This window comes from Phyllobates terribilis, unplaced genomic scaffold (genome assembly GCF_046119375.1).
Source record: "Phyllobates terribilis strain yellow unplaced genomic scaffold, ASM4611937v1 Scaffold_5__5_contigs__length_657084704, whole genome shotgun sequence".
Classification (NCBI taxonomy): domain Eukaryota; kingdom Metazoa; phylum Chordata; class Amphibia; order Anura; family Dendrobatidae; genus Phyllobates; species Phyllobates terribilis.
This window is the reverse complement of record NW_027362765.1, coordinates 47,819,728-47,841,210: the sequence shown is the minus strand read 5'-3', so window position 1 is coordinate 47,841,210 and position 21,483 is coordinate 47,819,728.

The following is a 21,483-nucleotide window of genomic DNA, read 5'->3' as shown; positions in this document are numbered from 1 at the left end:
AGCCTGGAGGACCTTCCTTCCAAAGGCTAAATCTCTAACGGACATTAGGTCCAATCTGTAATGTCTGGAGAAAGTATGGACTGAGGACCTGGTAGCTGCTCTGCAAATCTGCTCAATGGAGGCACTGGCTTTATCAGCCCAGGAGATAGATACCGCTCTTGTAGAATGAGCTTTGAGCTTCTCTGGAGGTGGAAGCTTTTGGATTTGGTAAGCTTCAGTAATTGCTATCTTAATCCATTTGGCGATCGTAGATTTAGACGCTTTCTTCCTTTATTTTGGCCTTGAGAATGGACAAATAGATTTTTGTCTCTTCTCCCTTCCTGTGTTTCCTGAAGGTAATGCAGGGCCATCCTTCGAACATCCAGAGTGCGGAACTCCTCTTCTTTCTCATTTATTAGATTGTCCCTGAAGGATGGGAGAATTATATCCTGAGATCTGTGGAAGTCCGAGATCACTCTAGGTATAAATGACAGGTCTAGACGAAAAATTAATCGACCTTCTAGGACTCTTAGGTAAAGTTCGTTAACTGAAAGAGCCTGTAGTTCACCCACTCTTTTGGCTGTGGTTATAGCTACCAGGAAGGCTGTTTTCCAGGAAAGTCTGTCTGGTCTTATGGTAGATAAGGGCTCGAAGAGTGAAAGAGTTAATCCCTCAAGAACAACTTTAAGGTCCCAGGGGAGAACTAAGTTCGCCACTTTAGGTTGGATGCGGGAGGCTGCCGTTATAAATCTTCTCACCCACTGATGTTCAGCCAGTCTCTGGTCGAAGTAAGAACTTAGTGCTGCTACCTGGACTTTAAGGGTACTGGGTCTGAGCCCCTTGTCCAAGTCGTCTTGTAAGAAATCCAGTATCTGGGCTATATTCGCCTTATGAGGGTCTGGATGACTAGGTGCATACCTTCATAAAAATGTCTTCCAGATCTTATGGTATATGGTGTTTGTCACTGGCTTTCTCATTTTTTGGAGAGTTTTAATGACTCTGTCTGAAAGGCCCCTGGTCTTTAATATTGAGAATTCAGTAGCCAGGCAGCCAGGTGTAGTCTCTTGAGGTCCGGGTGATAAATTGGTCCCTGGAGAAGAAGCTCTCTTGACGGGAGGAAGGACTAGGGGATCGTCTACACTTAGGTTGGTTAGAGTGCCTAGTCCCTTCGGCTCTTATCTTCTGCAGGGTTCTTGGTAGGATTGGTAGTGGTGGGAAGGCATATGCCAGTTTGAATTTCCACGGGTGAGCGAATGCGGCTACACCCAAGCAGGGATCGTTGGAATCCAGGGAGAAAAACTGTGGTACCTTTGTGTTCTGATGTCCCGTAAAGAGGTCTACTTCCGGATAGCCTCATCTTTCGGTTAGAATATGGAAGACCTCCAGGTTTAGACGCCACTCCCCTGGATGAATCCTTGTCCTGCTGAGGAAATCGGCTTGGACGTTGATTGAGCCCTTGATGTGAAGAGCCGACAGGGAAAAAAGGTGCTCCTTGTCCCAGGAAAATATTCTTGTTGAGATTGATTTTAAGTCCTCGTGTCTTGTACTTCCTTGGTGAGGGAGGTGGGCAACTGTGGTCATATTTTTTGAGAGAAATTTTACGTGGGAATTCAGGATCAGAAATCCTGCTGACATGAGGACTTCTTCTACAGCTTTTAATTCTCTGAAATTGGATGATTGTTGACTTACTTCTCTGGACCAGACACCTTGCAATAATTTTTGGGAGACCATGGCTCTCCATCCCCTTCCGCTAGCGTCCACCTTTATGGTGATCAACGGGTCCTGGATCCAAAGGACTCCCTTGCTCAGATTTCTTGTGCTGAGCCACCAGGATAGAGAGGACTTTACTCGCGGTGGTATAGGAATTCTTTTGTTCAGGGATTGCGGAAATCTGTCCCAATAAGCCAGAATGTGAGTCTGTAACGTTTTGGTGTGTGCCTGAGCCCAGGCCACCATCTGAATGCAGGACGTCATTGATCCGAGGACTGACATGGCACTTCTTAGTGACACCAATCTCTTGCTTCGTAGAACGTTGACCTTCGATTTCAACATGATCTGTTTTTGTCTGGACAAGAAAGACGTCTGGCTGTTGGAATCCAACAGTACCCCCAGGAATGTTTTCGTTGTGGAGGGAACCATATCTGAATTCTTGTGGTTCACTAACCAGCAAAGCGATGACAGAATCCGGGTGGTCAACTGTACATGTTCCTGGAGTAATGGTACTGAGGGGGCAACTAGTAGGAGGTCGCCAAGGTATGGTACTATGGAAACATCTTGATTTCTGATGTACGCCATGACCTCTGCCATGATCTTCGTGAAGATCCTTGGGGCTGATGATATCCCGAATGGATGAACATTGGATGGGTAGTGTATTATGTGCTCCCCTTGGACCACCACGAACCTTAGGAATTTCCGGTAAGTCGGATGAATCGGGATGTGGTAATATGCGTCATGAAGATTGATCGTAGCCATGACATAGGGCAAGACTTTCAGGGAAACTGTTGATCTGACCGATTCCATCTTGAACCTTCTGTAAAGGATGTGTTGATTTAGAGGTTTCAGATTGATTATGATTCGATGGGAACCACCCATTTTTTTTTTTATCAAGAAGAGTTTGGAGTAGTGTCCCCTGCATCTCTCCTTTGTTGGAACTAGGGAGATTACCCCTGAAGATAGTAGGTCTCCCAGACCAGATATCAAGGTAGCTTGTAGCTCCAGAGAGGAGAGTCGTGTTGTTCTTACTCTCCGTGGGGGATAGGAAGAGAGCTCTATTTTTACGCCAAATTCGACCGATCTTAGGATCCTCGGGTGTGAGCAGAACTTTCGCCACTGGGGAAGAAAACTCGAAATGCGGCCCCCGACTGTCTCGGTGTCATGGCTTGTTCTGACGCTGGTTCTGGGAAAGAAAAAGATTCCTTCCCTATCCTCCCTTCGAGTAGCTCCACCGACCTTACTTCCCTGTTCCTCTATACTGAGGAGTCTGTTCCTAGGAGGTCGAAAGGGTCTTATTTTCGAGCTTCTAGGTTCAAGGAGGGATTTCTTTTTATCTGAAACTTTTTTGAGTAAATCATCTAGGACTGGCCCAAACATGTATTTTCCTTTAAAGGGAATAGAGCATAATTTCATTTTTGATGTGACGTCCCCACTCCAGGATTTCAACCAAAGAGCACGTCTTACAGAATTGGATAGCCAAGATACTTTTGCTGCTACTCTCACTGACTCTGCGGAGGCATCCGCCAGGAATCCTGTAGCTTTCTGGAGAAGTGGTAATGATTCCAGGATGTGTTCTCTGGGAGTGCCTGAGGCCAGGTGTTCTTCCAGCTGACTTGGCCAACGAGATCGGGCAACACATGTGGAGACAGTATTCGTGTTTAATAATATTGCAGAGGTTTCCCAGGACTTCTTCAATAGTCCCTCCATCTTGCGCTCCAAGGGATCCTTTAGCTGGGAGGAATCCTCAAATGGCAAGGTGGTTTTCTTTGCCACCCGCGCAATCTGGATGTCTACTTTTGGGATCTCAGACCATCATTCTGCTGTTTCATCATCTACCGGGAACCTATCCCTTAGTTCTGCAGGAGTATTCAGCCTTTTTTTCTGGGGAATCCCATTCCTCTAGTACTAGATCCCGAATATTTTGGTGAATAGGAATAGTATTGTTGGGAGTCATCAGGACCTCGACTCAGCTCGCCCTCTTCTGGAGGTTCCTCTGGGATAGATATCACATCCTGAGAATCCTTGTCTCCAGGGCCGGCGTCAGCACCCGGGCAAATGCCGGGGCCCTGAGCAGGCAGAGGGGCCCACTGGCGGTCTCGCACCCCGCTGGGCTATGGGCGGAGGAGAGCGGTGTCAGCGCCCGCCCTTCCCCCCGCTTGCTCAGGGCCCCGGCAGCCGGATACTTACCTCTCCCCGTGCCTCCGCAGATCAGCTGTCTTCCTGCTCTGCGCTCCCTGTGACGTCTCAGGTCAGAGGGCGCGGTGACGTCTTTACACCGCCCCCTCCCCTGAGCCGTCACAGGGAGCGCTGAGCGGGAAGACGCCGACAACGCTGGAGTTCGGACCCGAGCAGCGGGCAGCAGGTAGCAGGTGAGGAGAAGGGAGGTGAGTATTTGATTTTTTTTTTTTTTTAATGTATGGAGGCATGAGGCAGTATAAAGAGAAGGGGGGGACATCCTGCATGGGGCATTATAAGGTTGGGAAGAGCCTGCATGGGGCATTATAAAGGCGGGGGGCCGCCTGCATAGTGCATTATGTGGGGGGGAACAGCCTGCATGGAGCATTATAAGGGGGGGGGCAGCCTGTATGGGGCATTATGTGGGGGGCAACAGCCTGCATGGAGCATTAAAAGGGGGGGGCCTGTATGGGGCATTATGTGGGGGGTAACAGCCTGCATGGAGCATTATAAGGGGGGGACAGCCTGTATGGGGCATTATGTGGGGGGTAACAGCCTGCATGCAGCATTATATGGGGGCCAGTATCCTGTATGGAGCCTTATAAGGGGACCAGTATCCTGTATGGAGCGTTATAAGGGGACCGGTATCCTGTATGGAGCGTTATATGGGGGCCAGTATTCTGTATGGAGTTTTATAAGGGGACCAGTATCCTGTATGGAGCGTTATATGGGGGCCAGTATCCTGTATGGAGCTTTATAAGGGAACCAGTATCCTGTATGGAGCATTATATGGGGGCCAGTATCCTGTATGGAGCTTTATAAGGGGACCAGTATCCTGTATGGAGCGTTATATGGGGGCCAGTATTCCATATGGAGCCTTATATGGGGGCCAGTATTCCGTATGGGGCCTTATATGGGGGCCAGTATTCCGTATGAAGCGTTATATGGGGGCCAGTATTCCGTATGGAGCCTTATATGGGGGCCAGTATTCTGTGTGGAGCGATTCACCGGTTTCTGAGCTATTGTGGAATTTACAATAGATATCACTCATGTAATGTAAGAAGTGAAATCTTTGCATTGTACTATATATATATATATATATATATATATATATATATATATATATATATATATATAATTTCTCCGCCGTATCTGTGCATCATGAATCGTGGTATGTGTTAAAGGGGCCCACTGAGACTCTTTCGCCCGGGGCCCAGAAAAACCTGGAGCCGGCCCTGCTTGTCTCCTTCTTCTAGCAGGCTGATCTTTATTTTCTTTGCTGCCGGGGGAGTAGACGTAGTCTCTTGCTGGGTGAGGGTGTAGGGTGAGAGAACGGGGCCAAGGAAGATTTGATTTCCTGGCGAACTATAACCTTTATCTCTTCCATTAAGGAAGGCTGTTCCTTCCAGATAATCTTCTCGGTACATTCCTTGCATAGAGGTTTCTTATGGGAGGAAGACAATTTTTTCGTACAAATTGGACATCTGTGTGATGTCTTAGTTCTGCCTCCAGGTGAAGGTTCCTTGTTCCCCTGCAAGAGAGGGGAGAAGGAAGAGGGGGCTATAATATCTATTACCTGCACTTTGTAGATGGACTGCCAGTGCCATACTTAATGGGACTGGAACGGCGCTGGGCTCCACAGATTCAGAGCAGGATGTCTCTAACCCTTCCATGATAGACATAGTTTGTCCTACCTTCAGGTGTCTTCCTATCCAGGGCTCCTTTATGGGCGACTGGATGCAGCGCCCTCCTCTTATTAGAGGGGCTCCTCCTCCTGTAGCCAGTTGAAGGCGCTGGGTGATCACCGGCTGTCATTTGACGCCATTCTCCCCATGGTTGCTGATGCGTTCCACCGTGGAACGCAAATCTATCGGAAGTGACGTCATCATCCACCGTCCGACGTCACTTCCGGCGCAGAGATCATGCGCGCCCTGTGTGGAACCGCGGGCCCCCAGCGTCGCTCCACCACAGCCGGAGAGAAGAGGGAAGGAGGAGGAGATTGGCAGCAGAGCTCCGGGAGGCGGAGAACCTGCAGACCTTGCCCGAAGGTGCGGACTGGAGGAGGGGGGTCCCGAGTCCCTAAGGAGATGAGAGCAGCATTTCTGGGAGGAGAGGTAGGCCCGCGTGGTCCCCAGCTGCCCAGCTCTTTATTCTTTTCCCCCCAGTGTCTGCCGCTGGCACAGCACACCAAGGATGACCTCTTCATCCCTGATAGGGACAGGAAAAACACTGGAGGAAGGAAGTGGGAGGGGTTATTTAACCTCTTCATGTTTCCTGTCCCTATTAGGGTGGGGTTACATCCTCCGGTGTGCTGTCGTGGGGGGTTATTAGAGAAAGTAGTAGCCCCTGAGACACATTTCTGAGATAGGGGTGATCAGAGAAAGTTTTGGGTTCACCCAACAGAGGGACCAAGCTCTAAAAGAAGCCTTCAATAAGGTAACTGTTATAAACGGCATAGCATAGGAGTCAGGGGCTAACACTAGGCTTCCCTATTTCATATTGAGTGGGGACTTGTACCGGGTTACTAAGGTGAAGGAGGAGATAGTGGAGCAATTGTTGGTACCAGGACACTATAGACAAGAGTGTTGGACAGAGCCCATTCACATGTCTTAAGTGGCCATCTAGGGGTGGACAAAACTCAAGAATGAGTCATGCAGAGGTTCTGTTGGCCCAGATGGCACTGAGAAATCCAAACATATTCCAAGTCCTGTCTCAACTGCTAGTTAACCGCTACCACCTCTCATGTCCAAAATCCTCTCATGCCGATATCCATCAAGGCAGGGCAACAGAGGTGTCACCCAGGGCAGAGACACTGTCACCGGCCCAGAAACAACAGTGCTGAGAACTGCTTAAGTGGAACTGGGACGTGTTCTCTGAGTTGCCAGGACGTGCGCAGGTGATTGGACATGTAATCCTGACAGAACCACATGTGCGGATGCCTGGGGGAGAGTCGCGTTTCTGCAACAACAGGAGACTAAATGTGATGCGTAACCAATGCCCCGCATTGATGATCTCGTAGAGAAGCTAAGGTCAGCCAGATACATCACCACCCTGGGCCTAATGAAAGGTTGTTGCCAAATCCTCAAAGTGCAAAGGAGAAGACGGCTTCTTCTACACCTGACAGCTGCTTCTAATATACCATAATTCCTTTCGGGCTGCAAGGACCCCCAGCTACATTCTGGAGGGCCATGGACCAGATCTTAGCACATCACAAAAAGTAGGGCGCAGCTTACCTCGATGATATTGTGATATTCAGTCCAGATTGGGGAAGTCATTTGCAGAAGGTCCAGGTCCTGCTGGATGTGCTGAGGAAAGTGAGGTTTACAATAGTAATACAAAAGTGTGCTATTGGGAAAAAGAAGGGAAAATACCTGGGCTACATCGTCGGAAGACGGCAAGTGAATAAGATGGAAGCAGCCAAAATTGTCCAAAACCTATGTCCAAGAAACAGGTGCGGGCATTTCTGGGAATGGTGGGATACTATTGTTACGCTCGCGCCCGGACTGACTGGCGTGAGCATGATTAGTGATCCCACTGAACCATGAACCGAGGAGTGCCTGGAGGGGTGTAACTAAGTATCAACCCGGTCAGACCAAGGTCGCACGGCGGCTCAGTCGACTCCGTGAACCAGGGAGGAACCGAGCAGAGGGACCAGGTGCTACTCCAGGTCAGACCCCGGTCACAGCTGTTGACCCACACCGGGGAATGCAGGAACAGGCAGGTTAGCTGGTATGCAGACAAGTGGGTACTGACAGGCACGGCTGGTATGACAGCAGTTGGGTACTTAGCAGGCACGGCTGGTATGAAGGCAGGTGGGTACTGGCAGGCACGGCTGGTATGCGGACAGGCGGGTGCTGACAGGCACGGCTGGAATGCAGACAGGCAGATACTGGCAGGTATGAACGCAGGCTGGATAGGGACCAGTACAGACTGGGATACAGGAACAGAGCCGCAGGTGCAGTGGACTAGCAGAGCAAAACCGCAGGAGCGGTGAACAAGCAGAGCGGAGCAAAACCGCAGGTGCGGTGAACAAGCGGAGCAGAACAGAACCGCAGGTGCGGTAAACAAGCGGAACAGAGCGGAATAGAACCGCAGGTGCGGTAAACAAGCGGAGCAGAGCGGAACCGCAGGTGCGGTTAACAAGCAGAGCAGAGCAGAACCGCCGGAGCGGTGAACAAGCAGAACAGAGCAGAAGGTGAAGGCAGACAGGACAGGGCTCTGTTCACATGGAACAGACTGGAAAATACAGGAAGATAGTTAGAACACAGGAGGTAGATACGGAGGCTGGGAAAGGGGACAAGCAGAACCAGATACACACAAGGTACTTACAATGAAGTAGCCAGTGGACACAAAACTCACAAACAGAAGTACAGAGACAACGAGTTGGAGTTAAGTGCAGGTTCAGACACTGCAGGAAAAGGGAAGGCACGGACATAGAGAGAAACAAGTAACGGGCTAGGACACTGTTCAGATAGGAACTGAACCGGGAACAAGATACAGGAACGAGCCTGGGAACTCAGCCCCCAGGGTGGCGGAAACAGACTAGAAGTCAGAGATACAGGTAGCGGCCCCGGGTACTCAGCCCCCAGGGTGGCAGAACAGACTAGATACAGGACAGGACCTGGCAACTCAGTTGCAAATGACAAACTGAGTGAAAGTGTTGCTCAGGCACCTCCTACAGGGAGGAGGGGGTTTAAGTATCCAGTGACTCACAGCAATAGGCTGGGGACGCATTAGGACTGTGCACACAGTAGCTATAAGAAACAAGCAGAAAGCCGCGCTGACGCCCTAAGCAATCAGACAAGAGACATGGACACAACAGGTACTGGAGCAAAGAGTGCAGCATGGACTGACAGGTAAGATTGCGGTCTTGCATGGTGGGAGGTGGTGCACCATGCAAGCACGCCGCCAGGGATGTTACAACTATGAGCGGTGTATACCGAATTTTGCCATGATAGGCGCACCCCTGACCGACCTTCTTAAGGGCACAAAGACTGTGATGGCCAAATTGTCTCTTGAAACAGAGATGGCGTTCCAAGAGTTGAAACTCAGAGCTACAGGACTTCAACTGTCATGTGGAACACAGCCCTGAGAAGCTGCACAGTACCACAGATGCACTGTTTAGACTTCCCTGTTTGATGACTGAAGGTGCCAAAACCTACGGCTTTGGGCAGAAGAAGGAGATATATGACAAAGTCACTGGCAAAGTACTGAAGGGAAGATGTGTAGCACTGAGATTGTTAGCTCCAGTAATATAAACATAGAAAAAGTGTTCCAGCACATTAATTTGAGAAAGGGGTTAATCAGCCATCTTCAGTGCTAGGGTGATTAAACACCAGTAGAGAGGGAGGAGGTCAGAGGATAAAATCCCAACCTTTTAGAGCCTTTGTTGTGGAATGGGCCTGGAGGCACAAGCTCTAGAGCTGTTTTGTCATGTGAAGGAAAGCTATAAATTGGGTTGTTTGTTTCTGAAGCAGGCGAGTACCCGTAGCAACAAGGACTGTGCCATACGTTATGTTTTGTTTTCCTGTTAAGCCGGAAAGGTCGTGTTTGTTTTGTTAACTTTGTCGTGGTTTATGCAGAGCTCTTAACATGTACTTTTGACACAGTCTCTAAAAGTACAGAAGACTTTGTGGATTTTTTTTTTGTGAGCAGCTGATAGTCCTTAAGAAACACTCATTTATAGCTTGTCAACAGTCGGACTACTATAATTACTTCAAAGAAAACCTCAAACCGAGTGAGACAGTAATAAGCTTAGACACAGGGCAGCACGGTGGCTCAGTGGTTAGCACTGCAGCTTTGCAGTACTGGGGTCCTGGTTTCAAATCCCACCAAGGACAACATCTGCAAGGAGTTTGTATATTCTCCCCATATTTGCATGGCTTTCCTCCGGGTTCTCCAGTTTCCTCCCACACTCCAAAGACATACTAATAGTAAATGTAGATTGTGAGCCCTAATGGGGACAGTGCCGATAATGTCTGTAAATTGTCTGAATTGTAAAGCGCTGCGGAATAAGTTGGCGCTATATAAATAAAAAGATTATTATTACTTTTCAGAGAACTATTCCTTAGTTGTTCAGGATGAGGCACAGTAATTTCCTTGGGACAATGAACAAGCAACTGTCCACCCTTTTGCAGTCTATTACAACGACAATGGAGAATAAAATACAAAAGTGTCGTTATGATATCTGAGTGCATACTTCATGATTCAATAGCAGTTCATTTGTTCAAAAATAATTGATTTCAGTGACAAAAATGGACATCCTACCAAGTTTGAGCAAGGTCTACTACTTCTCAAATGGCTCTTCGGCACAGTATAAAAACAGGAAAAACTTTATAAATGTCTGCCATCACAAGAAAGATTTTGGAGTGGAAGCTGAATGGCACTTTTTTGCCACAGCTCATGGCAAAGATGTATGTGATGGTTTAGGAGGCACTGTGAAACATCTTGCAGTTCGGACTAGTCTCCAAAGACCATATTCATACCAAGTCTTAACACCCATGCAACTTTTCATCTAGAGTGAGAAAAATATTCCTAACATTCAGTTCATGTACTGTACAAACCAGGACTACGAAGAAAAAGAGATTTTGTTAAAACATTGGTTAACCCCTTTCTGATGTGTGTGGTAATAGTACGTCCTTGTGCCTTGGGCCTATTGGGACAGGGACGTACTATTACTGCATAATGGGATCGCGACCGCTGCCGGGTGTCATCTGTTAGTACCGGGTGTCAGCTGTGACAATGTGCAAGGAGCGGTGCCGCACCACTTCCTGCACATTAACCCCCGAAATGCTGCGATCGAAATCGATCGCAGCAATCCGGGAGCAAGGGGTGATAAGCACCGATACTTACCTCCTCTCCAGCGTCCCACGCTGTCTGAGCCGGGTCCCGGTGGTTGTCATGGTCACCCGGATGTCGTCATGACAACATCCGGGTCACCAGACAGCAATAGGTTACTTTGATCATGCGCAGTGCAGTATCAAAGTAACTTCTCCCTATGGAGTGCTGACAGGCAGTATAGCACAGGGATGCTGCTGCATCCCTGCGCTATATAGGCGATCAGAACGCAAAAAGTGAAAGTCCCATAGTGGGACAAAGTGTAAAAGTAAGAAAAGTGTCAAAGTGAAAAAAAAATTGGAAAAATAAAAAAAATCATCCACAAAAATAAAAATATACTGTACCCATAAATAAATATTATGAAAACAAAAACAATAAAAGTACACATATTTGGTATTGCCACGTCCGGAACAACCTGACCTATAAAACTGTCCCACTAGTTAACGCCTTTAGTGAATACGGTAAAGAAAAAAAAGAGAGCAAAAAAACTATGCTTTATCATCATAACGCCAAACAAAAAATGGAATAAAACGCAATCAAAAACACGAATATAAATGGTACCGCTGAAAATGTCATCTTGTCCCGCAAAAAACAAGCCGCCATACAGCTCCATTACCCGAAAAATAAAAAAGTTATAGCTCTCAGAATAAAGCGATACAAAAAAATGATTTTTTTCTATAAAATACTTTTTATTGTGTAAAAGCACTAAAACATAAAAAAAATATAAATGTGGTACCGCTGTAAACATACTGACCCGAAGAATAAAGCTGCCTTATCAATTTTACCACACGCAGAACAGCATTAAAAAAAAAAAAAAGATTTCTGAATTGTTGGTTTTTGTTTATTCTGCCTCCCAAAAATCAGAATAGAAAGCAATCAAAAAATGTCACGTGCCTGAAAATGGTACCAATAAAAACGTCAACTTGTCCCGCAAAAAAACAAGCTGTCACATAACTCTGTCGGCCAAAATATGGAAAAATTATAGCTCTCAAAATATGGCAATGCAAAAACTAGTCTTTGCAAAAAAAAAAATTTTTTTTAGTGTGTGACAGCTGTCAATCATAAAAACCCGATATCAATCTGGTATCGCTGTAATCGCACCGACCCGAAGAATAAAGTCGTCTAATCACTTATACCGCATGAGGAACGGCGTAATAAATAAACTCTAGGGTTAGGGTTGGGCTAGGGTTAGGGTTGTGTTACGGTTAGGGTTGTGTTGGAGTTGAGATTTTTTCAAAAGTAAAGAAAAAAAAATGACGACGATATGGCATAAAAAAAAAAAAAAACTCACAGGGATTGCCTACCATGCATGAGCGATCCCTGCATTTTTTGGGGGGGTGTCTAAGAACCGTGAAACGTGGGCAGGGACTCGAGCATGTCACTTGAGCACCCGCGATAATTGGTTCATACCCGAGTATCCGATGTAAACTCAAGTAAAGACTAATGACAACTTATTCAATATGATGACCTAATGTTATCAAATTTTGTGTCGTACCTCTGGGTTCAAAATGTTCACTATACCCCTTGATAAAATCCTTGAGGGGTCTAGTTTCCAAAATGGTGTCACTTGTGGGGTATTTCCACTGTTTAGGCACATCATGGGCTCCCCAAACGCAACATGGCGTCTGCTAATTATGCAAGCAAATTTTACATTCAAAAAGTCAAATGGTGCTCCTTCCCTGCCGTGCGCCAAAACAGTGGTTTTCCCCCACATATGGGGAATCGGCGTGCTCAGGAGCAATTGCACAACAAATTGCATGGTGCAATTTCTCCTGCTACCCTTATGAAAATGCAAAATTGGAGGCTGAAAAACATTTTTGTAGGAAAAATGTGAAGATTTTATTTTTACGGCTCAATTTTATAAACTTCTGTGAAGCACCTGGGGGTTCAAGGTGCTCACCACACACCTAGATAAGTTCCCTGAGGGGTCTAGTTTCCAAAATGGTGTCACTTGTGGGCGATTTCCACTGTTTAGACAAAACATGGGCTCCCCAAGCGCAACATGGCGTCCGCTAATTATTCAAGCAAATTTTACATTCAAAAAGTCAAATGGTGCTCCTTCCCTTCCGAACCCTGTCGTGTGCCCAAACAGTGGTTTTCCCCACATATGGGGAATTGGCAGGCACAGGAGGAATTGCACAACAAATTTTGGGGTCCATTTTTCCTGATACCCTTGAGAAAATAAAAAATTGGGGTCTAAAGTAACATTTTTGTGAAAAAAGTTAAATGTTAATTTTTTTCTTCCATATTCCAAAAATTCCTGTGAAGCACCTGAAGGGTTAATAAACTTCTTGAATGTGGTTTTGAGCACCTTGAGGGGTGCAGTTTTTAGAATGGTGTCACTTTTGTGTATTTTCTGTCATAAAGGCCCCTCAAAGTCACTTCAAATGTGGTGTAGTCACAAAAAAAATGGTTTTGTAAATTTTGTTGTAAAAATGAGAAATCGCTGGTCAACTTTTAACCCTTATAACTTCCTAACAACAACAAAAAATTGTTTCCAAAATCGTGCTGATGTAAAGTAGACATGTGGGAAATGTTATTTAATAACTATTTTGTGTGACACAGCTCTCTGATTTAAGGGCATGAAAATTCAAATTTGAAAATTGCAAAATTTTCTAAATTTTCGCCAAATTTCTGATTTTTTTCACAAATAAACACAAGTGATATCGAAGAAATTTTACCAATATCATGAAGTACAATATGTCACGAAAAAACAATCAGAATCAGTGGGATCCGTTGAAGCGTTCCAGAGTAATTACCTCATAAAGTGACTGGTCAGAATTGTAAAAATTGGCCTGGTCATTAACGTGCAAACCACCCTCGGGTGTAAAGGAGTGAAGTGAAGCAGAACCCTTCAAAGGGACTCGGTAATACCACACTTTCATTCCATTTAGTGAAACAGAAATAAAAACAAGGATTTTTTCATTCAGCAATGACAGTGAAGTGATTGAAGGTGACACAATATTGGCAATGGATGACATAACTGGTTATGTGACCTATGAAAATGATCAGCACTGGTGGCTGCCTAATGTATACTGATTTTTTTGTTTTTTTTAATTAATTTTCAAAGATGTGAAAAAATGTGAATTTCTGTATTGCATGCCTTTACGTTTCTCCTCATAACTCAGGCAAGAAACAAGATAGAGAAATGGAGAAAACACCATTCAACTCAGAACAGTACAGGCTTTCAATAGGTATGTCACAATAGCATCTTTGTTAATATTTTACTCATGCGGAATTAAATGCAAAATTTCAAAACGCAGTGTCAAATCGAAAATATTGAATTCAGATCTGTTCAGCCTGTGGTCTAAAAGTGTAGGGTCTATGTTTTTTAGACTGCTCTCCACCAATCCAGTCACATCTCCCGGATCTCCCCAGTAATGGAGACAACCTGAGCAGATTCTAGAAAGGTGAGTACCACAAGCACACCCCAGAATGGATGTGGAATATAGCAATAATTAAAATAAAAAAGGAACAAATGAATAAATACCTGAAGGGGAAAATTAAGGGGTTAATGCTGAAAGAAGTGAAGTATTATTTTAAAACCGAGAGAGGCAAAGGAGAACCTATATCCTGACATACCTGGACCTGTGCCCTCTTGCTGAGTTAAACAAACAGTAGTCTCTACACAGGCATTAAGTGAGTCAGTGTACTACAATCTGGGTTGGTGTGTTCAGTTTCAGTGCATTTGCATTATTGTTTAATGTTTTTCTTTTAGTATTAATACTGACTTTAGTTAAAACTGTAACTGTTACTACACAGTGTAGAGTACTGAAAATCTCCATTTTTATTGTGGTGTCACTATAGAGCAGAGGTCCTCAACCTTTCTGACCTTGAGAGCCACATTAAGCTCTCGCCACCCTCACAGTAGTGACACCCAGAGCGCCCATGACCGGTATGAGAGCCAAAGCTTGCCCACAGAAATCACACTGATGCAGTATACCAAAATCCAGGGATTCCTACCTTACCCCTTTTCCAATCTGCACTTCTATGAGGGGTTACTCACAAAAGTCACCATCTGGAGACCCACTCTCCATAGCTGTTTTCTAAACCTTGTGCTAATGCACAGAGCTGGTAGAAAGCCGTGAGCCACACATCATGGGCCCCGAGCAACAGGTTGGGAACCTTTGCTATAGAGCGTACAGTACTGAAAATCTCTATTTTTATTACCTAACATTAACGGTTTGGTTTCTTTCTCACACAGAAATGGCTGGTACTTCTAAACTTGGAATGGGTTTTAGTATATACTTTTGCAATCCTTTCGAAAAAATAAAAATAAAGACAAAACAATAAGAAATCTGAGGCCAGTACAAGATTAGATGTTTGATGCAAATCCATCATTCAAAGCAGGCATGAAAATTTGTGACCATTGTAGAAAGCAACTTGCAAAAGAGGAATATACTATAGAGGCAGAACATTTGCAAGAACCTGGAACTTCAAACATGAATGAGGAGTTTATAAATCGTGATTTAAGAATAGAGTATTTGAATAAATCACTTTCTAACATCGAAAAATCACCTGTAGCAAAAAAAGAATGCATTTTCCAGGTTATTGCAAAAGAAAATTAGAAAATGCAGCAAAAAAACTGACCCAGGAACTGGTAGGAGAAACAATAAAAAAAGATGAAGGAAAAAAAGACACTGATCCAGAGATCATTCTGCAGCTTAAAGAAAAATTGAAATTCACTCTCGGCAGGAGTGAACAGTTCATGATACTAACTACATTACCAAAGAGTTGGACATGCAAAAGAATATAAAATGAATTTAACATTAGCAATAGAAAGGCTAGAAAAACTAAATCTCTATTTACAGAAAAAGATTTAATGGCTAGTCCTGATCCTAAGCCAGGCAAAGCATTAGATACATCTATATAGTGGATAAAGTGAAAGATTTTTTATAATAGTGATGCAATGAAACGAATTATGCCTGGCAGGAAAGATTGTGTGACTATGCAAGTGAACGGTATGAAAACTCATGCCCAAAAGAGGCTGGTTCTTGCCAAATTGAAAGAGACCTATGTTGTTTTGTTTTTTTTTAAAAAATAATTCAACTTCTGCAAAAATAGGATTTTAAAAATTTGCTGACCTGTGACCTGAGAATTGTGTCCTGGCTGGTGGTAGTGGTACACGCTCAGTATGCGCATGTACAGCACACCAGAACACTAAGCTTATATATTCAGTTTGGCGAGTCTAACGTTGGTGATTACAAAGTATGAGTCTCAAATAATGTGTCAAGAAAAGGGTTCAAACTGTTACCTAAATATTTGCAAAAAATGTCTTCCAGTAATGGCTCTGAAAGAAAAAATATGACATCATTTTCGAAGAGGCTATGGTAGATAAAATAACTTTATAAACAGTGGATATCCGTGGACAGATGTACTTTTGACACAACCTCTAAAAGTGCAGAAGACTTTGTTGATTTTTTTTGTGAGAAGCTCATAGTCCTTAAGAAACACTCATTTATAGCTCATCAATAGTCGGACTATTATAATCACTTCAAAGAAACCTCAAACCGAGTGAGACAGTAATAAGCTTAGACTTTTCAGAGAACTATTCCTTAGTTGTTCAGGATGAGGCACAGTCATTTACTTGGGACATTTACTTGGGACAATGAACAAGCAACTGTCTCCCCTTTTGCGGTCTTTTACAATGACAATAAAGAATAAAATACAAAAGTGTCATTATGATATGAGTGCTTACTTCATGATTCAATAGCAGTTCATTTGTTTCAAAAATAATTGATTTCGGTGACAAAAATGGATATCCTACCAAGTTTGAGCAAGGTCTACTACTTCTCAAATGGCTCTTTGGCACATATTAAAAACAGGAAAAACTTTATAAATGTCTGCCATCACAAGAAAGATTTTGGAGTGGATGCTGAATGGCACTTTTTTGCCACAGCTCATGGCAAAGATGTATGTGATGGTTTAGGAGGATCCGTGAAACGTGATGTGGAAACCTATAAGCAAAGTTTTAGGAAAAGCTCAAGAGGCTTCACACGTTTGCCAGTTTTGATCAAATCAGGGAGTCGATCGATCGGAGACAATAGAAACACAACCAAATCTGTCTGTGTCTCAGGCTCATTTGAGTCTCAGATGCCTGGTCACATATCTTTATTACAAGCAAAGAGATGAGGAAAAAAAGGGGATGTCTTTACAGGCTTTACCTAAAAAGGAATGTTTAAGTTTGGGAAAAACATGGTCGTAAATCATGGAAACTGTTAAATTCCTAGAAAACTGGTTCTACCCAGCCTTCTATGCCTTCTGTAACAAATAAACATAATACAAAGACATCTCTATATCAGATACAATGCCTTATGTTCACTTTTATGAATAACACTTAATTTCATATTTTAATATTAGTTTTTTATCAAAGATATGTGAATTGTCTAAATAATAAAGCAAAGTATAAATATTTACCATAGCAAACGTCTAGTAGCTCGGGCTAGCTTCCAGAGGCCGTATTCAGACCAAGTCTTAACACCCATGCAACTTTTCAACTAGAGTGAGAAAAATATTCCTAACATTCAGTTCATGTACTGTGCAAACCAGGACTAAGAAGAAGAGGAGATTTTGTTAAAACATTAGCTAAAGGAAGCTGAACCCATTAAAAGGACTCGGCAATACCACACTTTCATTCCATTGAGTGAAAAAGAAATATAAACAAGGATTTTTTCATTCAGCAACGACAGTGAAGTCCATGAAGTGATTGGAGATGGCACAAGATTGGCAAAGGATGACGTAACTGGTTATGTGACCTGTGAATATGATCGGTATTGGTAGCTAATGGACTCTCCAAAGATTATGCTAATGAAGAAGTAGAAGTGACTTTTTTTGCATCCTTCTGGTCCAATCCCAACCTTTGTGTATCCATGAAAACCAGACATATTAAAAGTAAACAAAAATCAGATATAACTCAGATGGATCCAAACCCCATAACAGGCCGTACATACTCTGACTCAAAAGGAAATGGCCATTGTTAGTAAGAGATTGTGGACAAGACTTTATCTCGCCCAGTAGAAGGGACAAATTGATGATAAATGCTCAGTTTAAATAATTACTATTTAATTGTTCAGACTATCTCATTTTGTTTTATTTTAAAGCTTGATGATTTAACTACTATGCTCTGTTTAATTCTTGAAAAAAAAATGTCTAGTGTCCCAATGATAAAAAAATTAATACACCCAGTGGTGGACATACCAACTGTGCAGCCCAGGGGGCCCAGGAGATCCATCACAGAGCTGTCAGCAGCATTAACACTTAAGAGAACAGACGGGGCCCCGCTCTGCTGCACACTACACAAGATTATGATGAAAGGGGCCCTGTCCTCACCTGTTAAGGGTTAATGCTGCTGTCCTGTCTTATCTATGTGCAGACACTGGGAGGGAGTCTGTCAGGCTGTGACTTCCCCTCTGCAGCTGCTGACACCTGACCTGCCTGTGCTAGGGGGAGGTGTTGGGAGGGAGAGAGGATCTCTGACTCAGGAGACTATAAGGCTATGTGCCCACGATGCAGAAATGCTGCAGATTTTTTCCGCTTCTCCCTGGCAGGAAAAACGCATTCGGATTTTACATGCGTTTTTCCCGCCAGGTAGAAGCATTTGTCAAGCGTCTTTGCATGCATTTCTGCATGCGGGTTATCAAGCGCTTTTACAAGCGATTTTAGCATCACTTGGAAAAGTGCTTGACAACTTGTTAACACTATATAAATCCATGCAACTGGCATGGATTTATAGTAGTGTGACCAAGTTAGTTAAAAAAAAAGAATAAAAATGGTAAAAAATAAAGATTATACTTCCTTCCGATTGCCCCTGGTCTCCTTCTCCGATGTGTCCGGTCTCCCCGGTGTCTCGCGGTAAAAGACCTGCCATGACGTTATTGAGTCATGTGACAGGTCACGCGACCACCGAAGTCAGTGGTCGCGTGACCTGTCACATGACTAAATTACATCATTGGGGACAATGGGGGCACGTATTACCAAGCGTTTTTGCTGCGGAAATTCCGCGGCAAAAACGCTTGAAAAACGCATAGTGGGCACGCAGCCTAAGGCTATGTGCCCATGATGCAGATTTGAAGCCGAAATTTCCTGAGCATTTCTGCATCTCCTTGGCCGAAAAAAAGCATGTGGATTTTACATGCGTTTTCTCAGCATTTTTACATGCGTTTATGCATGTGTTTTTTTCAAGCGATTTTGAGCATCACTTGGAAAAGGGCTTGACAGGTTGGTCACACAATATAGATCCATGCAACTGGCATGGATTTATATTGTATGACCAACTTAGAGGAAATTTCTGCTTCAAATGCTGCATCTAAAAAGTAAAAAAAAGAATTAAAAAGTAAAAATAAATAAATAAACCTTATATTAACCTCTCCAGCGGCTCCCGGTCTCCTCCCGGCTGCGTCCTCTCTCCTCGGCGTCCCACGGTGTACTGGCAGGACCTGCGGTGACGTCATTTAGTCAGCTGATGGTCACGCGACCGCTGACATCAGCGGTCAGGTGATGGTCGCGTGACCATCAGCTGACTAAATGACGTCACCGTAGGTCCTGCCAGTATGCCGCGGAACACTGATGAGAGAGGATGCGGCCGGGAGGAGACCAGGGGCTTCTGGAGAGGTGTGTATGAATAATTTTTTTTCTTTTTTACTTTATTATTCTCTTTTTACTTGCAGGTACAATGGTACCTGGGTTGGAGGAGAGTCTCCTCTTCTCCAGACCCGGGTACCATCTGTGCATTGAACCGCATAACATCCGCATGTATACATGCGGATATTATGCGGTTCAATACAAGTCAATTGGCGCAATTTCGCCACGAAATCGCGCCCAAATGGGTTGTGCTGCGGATTTTTCCGCAATGATAATCCACAGCGGAAATTTCTGCAGCATGTGCACAGCACATGCGGATTATCATTGGGATACATCCCAGACCTCTTAACAAGCGATATTAATGCGTTTCTGCGGTGGAAATGCCAAAGCAGAAACGCATTAAATCCACATTGTGGGCACTCAGCCTAAGGAGGGTCTCCAGAGCACCCCTTCATACACCATTATGAAGTTATAGGAACTGCACACTGACATTTGTGCATCATTGCCTGCTTTATATAGCTGACAGGGGATGATATGCAAGTGTCTTCTGTGCCCGGGAGTCACAGCTTGGAGCGGGAAGCTTCAGCAGAAGACAACTGTGTGTGTACTAGACTGACAGGATGGTAAGACATGCAGCCTCTCCTGTGGAAGTTCTGGAATAGTATTGTTTTAAAGAAATCAAAAAATCCTATATGAACATGTTGGCAGCAGTGGTCACCAGTGGAAAGTGCCGGTCACATATCCACAAGTTGTGTGCACAGCGGCTGCCGGTGACATGCACTAATGTGGTCTGTACCCTGCAGGGGCAAGCTGCAATCTCGCATAGACCACAAGTCTGTATGAAGAATCGCTGAAGTCCCCTGGTACACTGGTTAATATAGGGTCAGTGAACATGGGCATCATACTGACCCAATGTACAGTACAATTGTTCAAATGTTTCTGTTACATCCCTTAAAATAAATTGCAATCCTGATTCCCAGTGCAAGTGGGCGGTCACGCGATCGCTTGCATGTGATTTGCGCTGCTGTTATAAGCAGCATGTACACAGTGTGGACCCATAGGATTACTATTCACCCCATGCACTGCTCTATGTGTGTGCTGCTTACAAGAGCAGCGTACTTCAGAGCGGTGTTTTGAGCAATTGGTGGGGGTCTCAGGACCCAGATGCCCACCGATCACAAGCTATTTGCAGTGCCTATTGTATATTTAACAAAAAAATTATTATAATACTAAATAAAATGACTGGTACACTTAAAGATCTATATTCCTCCAGACGCCAAGCCTGTTGAAAACCAAACAGATAAAACTACATTTCTCTACAATCAGACCTCTACTATGGGCCATACAGGTATATATAGATTTACTTTTCTACACCCTGTATGCCCATAGTAGAGGTCTGATAACTCCAAAGTGGTGACAGATTCCCTTTAAGGCACACCTGTGCAATAATCGTGTCTAATCAGCATCCTGATATGCCCCACCTGTGAGGTGGATGTATTATCTTGGCAAAGGAGAAGCGCTCACTAAGGCTGTGTTCCCACTATGCGTTTTTCAAGTGTTTTTGATGCGGATTTTCCGCAGCATAAACGCTTGCAAAACGCTTGGCAATCCGTGCCCCATGATTCCCAATGAAAATCGGCATGTTCTGTGCCCATGCTGCGGAATTTTCCTTGCGGAAAAATCTGCAGCATGTCCATTATTTGTGCGTTTCTGCATGTGGATTTGAGGTCCCAATGCATTTGAAAAACGCAAGTCAAATCCGCATGTAAAAACGCTGCAAAAATGCGTGTAAAATCCGCAAGAATTTTTGACTGCCAAGGACATGCAGAAACGCAGAAGAAATTTTCAGCTTCATTTCAGCATCGTGGGCACATAGCCTTACACAGATTTAGACAAATTTGTGAACAATATTTGAAAGAAAAAGTCTTAGATCTTAAAATTCAGCTCATGAAATATGGGAGCAAAAACAAGTGTCACGTTTATATTTTTGTTCTGTGTGTATATGTGTCGTACACACGCGGCTCCACTCCGCAAACATCACGCACACGAGGCTCTGCTCCGTACACCTCGCACACGGCTCCGTACGCCCCGTAAACGCGCGGCTCCCCTCCGTACACCTCGTACACGCGTGGCTCCGCTCCGTACACCTCGTACACGCGTGGCTCCGCTCCGCACACCTCGTACACACGCGGCTCTGCT